Source organism: Bemisia tabaci, chromosome 9, assembly GCF_918797505.1.
Source record: "Bemisia tabaci chromosome 9, PGI_BMITA_v3".
In the NCBI taxonomy this organism is placed as follows: Eukaryota; Metazoa; Arthropoda; class Insecta; order Hemiptera; family Aleyrodidae; genus Bemisia; species Bemisia tabaci.
This window is the reverse complement of record NC_092801.1, coordinates 33,175,333-33,181,332: the sequence shown is the minus strand read 5'-3', so window position 1 is coordinate 33,181,332 and position 6,000 is coordinate 33,175,333.

Sequence of the window (6,000 nt, the reverse complement as noted above, 5' to 3'; positions counted from 1 at the left end):
CTATTTGTCGGCAGAAAAGTTGTTGTGTCAAATTTTAATTTAATAAAATCACAGGAGTTTTGTTTGTTTACTTCTGACCGCAAGAAAGTAAAATTTCCTGCAAAAATTCGTCGCTTGGCTGACATAAGGACGTAACTACACATTGGGATGAGCCCGGAAAAGCATTGAGTTGTATGGAGGACAGGGTTCATTGCAGAGTGCAGTTACGCCCTTATGTCAGCCAAGCGACGAATTGTTATTAAGTCGTTGAATATTCAATGACTTGTCTCCTCTCTAGTACAGTAATTTTTTAAACGTTTTAAGCGTACATTTAAGTGCACTTAAAACATATCAGAAAAGCGTTTCTTTCTTTGTAAATATCAACAGTTTTTCAGCATTTCTGAAAAAAAGGAGAAAAAAACTGTTCATCAGTCACTGCCATCAAGGCCACTTAGGCGGGAGCATAGCTGTAAACGTGTTTCGATCTGGCTGCACCTATCATCAATGCAAGTCTCTCTTAGGAGAGAAATTTTCTGATTTTTAACCCTCTACTGCATGGAATTTTTTTGTGACTCCGATTTTGATGAAAAAAATATATGTTATTGTAAAGTGACAACAAAGAGACACGTCTTTGAGCTTTTTTCGAAATTTTAATTTTTTCTTTAACTTTTGAGGCTTAAAAAAGCTCGTTGCCATACGGCAACAACATACAGTACCTAATGTCTTGCCAGAGTATCCACTTGTTGCCATATGGTAACGCGATGCAGTAAAGGGATAAAAAAAAAAAAAAAAAAATGGATAAATAAAAACGACTGCAAAAACTTACGCTTGTTTCAAATGAACTCGTACTGTTTTTGCAGTTGAAAATGAGCCTGTGACTTCTTAGAAAATTCAGGGATAAAAGTATGCGGTGTTTGTGAAGTGACGCCTCATTTAACCATAATTTTTGTTTTCATTCTGTCGTATTGACTTTAAATTTTTCATGATATCAGTTAACACTACAAATGTAAGAGAATGGCTACTTTCATCCCTTGCGTACAGTCTAATTTTTAAAATGTTTTTAGCATTGATTTTGAATTTTGGATGGTTTCAGTCGATGCTTCGAATCCAAAAGAGAGGTCCTTTCACGATCGTGGCCGAGACGTGGAGTGGAGGTCTCGCGATGACCCTTTCAAGGCTGCTCGCGAGCGCAGGGCACGACGCAACTTTGTTCCTGCTACAGGGATTCCCAGACAAGATGAAAAATTTACTCCCTCCTAAAGAGTCTCTCAGCAAACTTTTGATCAACACCTTATTTCCGGTTCGTGACTTGGAAATTATGTTGGATTTTCTTCGAGGAGATCTTTCAGTTCTAAATAATTTATATTATGTTTCGGGCTTATTCAGCCAATCGTGGCATTGCAATCGATCCAATGTGTGGTTTCAATTCCGAATGTTTTCAAACATTCCCTTTGATATCGAAGTATAACTCAGCGATGATTAGCTCACATATCCGACAAAATTATGCTCATTTTGTAAATCTTTTGGTCGCAACCTTCTTACCCTAGTTGCTAGTGGCGGATCCAAAGTGAGTCGGAGGGTGAGGGCATTTGCTGATGTCGAGTTGGGGGGGATTCCAAGGGTGGGATATCCTCTAAAGCGAGGGGGCTGGGGCCTTTGCCGAAAAAAATGGTAAAAATAGTCCTTCCCAGATTGAAATTTAAGCAGTTATAGCATACAATTTATTTTTTGAAAATTGACGAATAATACCTCTTTTAGCCAACGTTCATTTTAGTTCGTGGACTATTCATTTTTGCAGTGTTGAGTAGCTTGGTTTGGTAAACCTTGTTCATGTATATGTGTCTAAAAACCATTTTCGTGAATTTTCAGTAGCATTTTTTTTCGTGTCTGAGAGATAATAGATGTTAAGGGGACAATTGTGCACGATATCAAGACCAAGCAATTGGTATGGTATGGGCATGTGCAGAGAATGGCTGATACCAGGTTGCCGAAGAAGGTGTTGGAGTGCCCCCCCCCCTCCCCCCACGTAGGCAACGGAGAGGGCGTCCGGCCAAACGGTGGGTAGAGGGCATCTGTAAAAAGATGGAGAAATGCCAGCTTCCGGAGGATCTCTACCATGACAGATTCCTGTGCCGGGTAGGCGTCGCAGAGCGCCCTAGTTCGCCGTAAAAGCGGCTTATACATCCCCTCTTTTGTTCTCTTTTTTCTTTTTTTCCTTCTTTTGGCTCAAGGGGCGGGGACCATGCCACCATGCCCCCCCCCCCCCCGGATCCGCCACTACTAGTTGCACGGTTCTTATAATAATTTATAAAGCATTACGAGACTGTGAATGTTTACAACTTTAAAAGTCCTAAAACGAGAAATTGCATCTGAAATAATAATTAATATAAACTTCGAAGGATTTTTACTTTTCACGTTTCTATTCATTCAACCTTTTATTCCAGTCCGGCGTCGCCAGATTGTGCAATAATGTGAATATTTTACATAGTTTTGAAAGGGGAAAAGTACTGGAAAAGTAGTATATCCAGCAACAGTAGAGTCTGGAAAGGACGAGAGGCTTCCTTCCTGAGGGAACCCATGATTTGAAAAAAAAGACGTGAATAAAACGCGAAGAGTTACGTTTTCCTAATTTCTTACCTTCAATTCATATATGTTAGACACTTTTTAGTAGATATTAATTGTTTTCTCATTCATACAGGTATTTTGGCAAGGCAGTGCTTGAACCCCTCTCCATCATCCTCTTTAGTAAGGCGCCTCTTGACGCCCCCCCCCCCAAATGCTTCATTTGAATTTTGCTCGGGGTTGTATTTCACATCACGTTGTTAAGCTGTTACATTTTATGTATTATTTTTTTCGACATAGAAATCTAGAGCTGGTCATGAGATCCAGAATCTAAAACAGGCGATCAGTCAGTTACCTGACGGTCATGACAAAGCACTCATAGAGCGAGCTGCTGAAGCAATTTTGCAAAGCCTGGAATTTTTGCGATGTTATGATGCAAGAGAGAAGCTACAGCATGAATTGGTTGCAATCGAGGTTGGAAGATTAAGTCGACTCACCGCAAACGAAATTAACCAGGTAAAAGAGAGGTTTTATTTTCGCACGTTTTGCTGTCATTTTGCACATGGATATTGAATTAATGTTCTTAGTTGGATTTTATTCTAACAGGCAACTAAAGTAACTCCCTGGTAAAGCGGAGAGTATCGCCTGGCTTGGAAGGCGCTTCAAACTGAGGACGCATTTTTGAGGGTCTTCACTGACCGTTTGCAAATTTCCGGTGATCGCTAAGTGCTTGTACATATAGATATTAATAGTCAATCGGAACCATATGCTTTGATCATAATTATTTTAAGGTTTTGTAAGACTATTTAGAAGTGAAGCTGTCTTAGTGATTGCTCTAGCGACTGATACTTCGATATTTTCAAAATAATCTCCCTCGAGGTGATTCCTCCATCCACAAACATCGATATATCAAACAAATTTTGCTAAAATACGAGTTTTACTTTTTACTCTCTGTAAAATCAGAGGAGCAACAGTGTAGAAGCAAACTTCAGCAGTCTATTGGTGCAAATTTTCTCGCAGAATCTTTAAATTAAAGCCAAATGCGACTTATCGCAAAAATTCCTGTTTGATTTGAGTAATCGAATGCGATATTTAATTATTCATTTATTTATTTTCATATTGATACACGAGAAGTCGAAAAAAAAATTCGACTGTGGTACAAGCTGAGATGATACACATAGGAGAATAAAGAGCAGTAAAAATAGGAATGTATGATGACATGAATTTTAGTTTAGCACTATATTATATTTCGCGTTTAGTCTCGCGTTCAGGCTTAAATTTAGGGTTCTCGGAAGAGATTTTCCACAAATAGACTGCTGAAGTGCGCTTCCATACACTGTCGCTTCTCTGCTTTTACAAAGAGTGAAAGGCAAAACTCGTATTTTGGCCAAATTTGTTTGATACCTATGTCGACGTTTGTTCATTTCCTGGGAAGATTCATTTTAAAGTTTTTGATTCATTTTATTCGTACAATCAGAATGCAATGTACTGAACGTGAGGTTCCTCACAGAGAAATTGAATGAAAAGAAGCACAGCTCAATTACTCATGAATTTTTTGTCTTCTCCAACAGATAACAGAGAAAACAGCGCAGTTCATCAAATCAGACCGAAAAACTCTCAAGGAATTGCTAATTGATCCAGTCGTACCAGCAACGATCAATGCAGAGGCTCCGTTCTCGTGGAATACTTATTGATCCGCTTTTAGATGGACGAATTGAAGCACAAGATGAAACTATCTCCATTTAAACCCGTAACTTGATCTTTGAAATTGAAAGACAAAAGTCTGCTTTGTCTATCGTTTTGTCTATCAATTTCAAAGATCAAGCTGCAGGTAGCTCCATCTAAACCATAAAGTAGCTATTTATCCATAATTTTAACCATAAATTAGTTTAGTAGTTACCCTTAGGTAACTGGAGCGATCATGTTTGTTGCAGCAGGTGATGTTTTTCTGTTTTGTCTGAGGTTTTGTTTTTCTGACAAAATGTCAAAAAATGATGTCAAAAAAATGTCTGAATTTGCCATCTTTCCACTCCAACTAATAAATTCAAATAGAGGAACCAAACAAATATACGGATATCGCTGGAATCCATGATCAAGAGCAGCATTCTTTAGTGTAGGAGGGAATCAATGTTTTATATGAATGTATCGTCTATTTTATCTGTAAGCACAGTAGTCGCATAAACCGGATTAAAAATTAAATGTGTTAATTTTTTTTCTACTTTCTTTCTTTTCTTCTTTTCACTTTCATTTGATTATTACTTTTGATCTGCCTGCAAAAAATTAGTTATATGTAAAAATAGCTTCATTACACTTTTGTTATAGCAATAAAAACCACAGAAATCGAGTCCCTTTCAAAATTCGTCCAGACTCTTTTAGATTATATCCCTGAAACAGCTAAAATGGCAAAATTCGCCTTTTTCGTATGAAGACGAGACCTATGCTGCCACGCTAAGGAAGAACGCCGTATGAACATTTGAGAGTTGCCAAATTATCCTTGATAAAACATGTATTTTTGGCAACATTCATGCATATTCTTCCTTGGAATTCTCAGATATTTTAGACAAAATTACGTACAAAATTGTCTGAAACTTTTGGAAAATAATAATCGCAATTTTCCGAGTAAATTCGGTTTTTTATCGGAGGAAACTTTGCAACGTCTGAAAGCTCATACGGCGTTCCTCCTTAGCAAAACAAAACCGCATGGGTATTATTCTTTCAGAGAGCCAATGAAAACCGTGCCTTTAAGTCAAATAAAATCATTTTATATCAGTGTCAAACCTTAAAATGTGTTCCTTGTGTGTCCAAAACGCAACCACGGGAGCATAACTTGAAAATGAAAAAGCCCTTTTTTATGAAGTTGAAAGTATGATTCGTAGATTTATATGGACCTGAAATCCTTCCATGAGTCCTTTAGTTGATATTTGACAATCGTACAAAATGTGAAAGACGTTAATAACATTTTACGCTCGGCCACTGAAAACTCAATTTATTCAAAATTGCGTTTTTGTATTTACGGCTCTCTCCTCAATCACGACAGTACATTTCAAGTGTGAAAAAATTATGATGAGCGTTATGAATTGAACACTCTTCTGCAGTTAGCTCATATGTAAAATTCATTTTTTACTTTGGAGAGGGGCTGATGGAATCAATTCATCATTCGTCATGAAACTCGTAGGATATACCTCTAGCACTGATGCCTCCATGTATGACGATCAGAATGACCTCGAAGAGACGTTAGGTTCCCTTTGACAACTATCTGTCTCACTTTTTCTCACATGACCCCTGAGTGTAGGCATCTCTTTCTAAATTTTAATTTCAGGTATTACTACGTATTTTCCTGGATACTTTAATTGGAACGTGTTTAAAACTGCGCAAAAAGATTTTGAGAAAAAAACGCGCATCATCTTCCTTTCACAATTTCAATGGAATCTACGTTCATACGTGTCCTACATTCATACA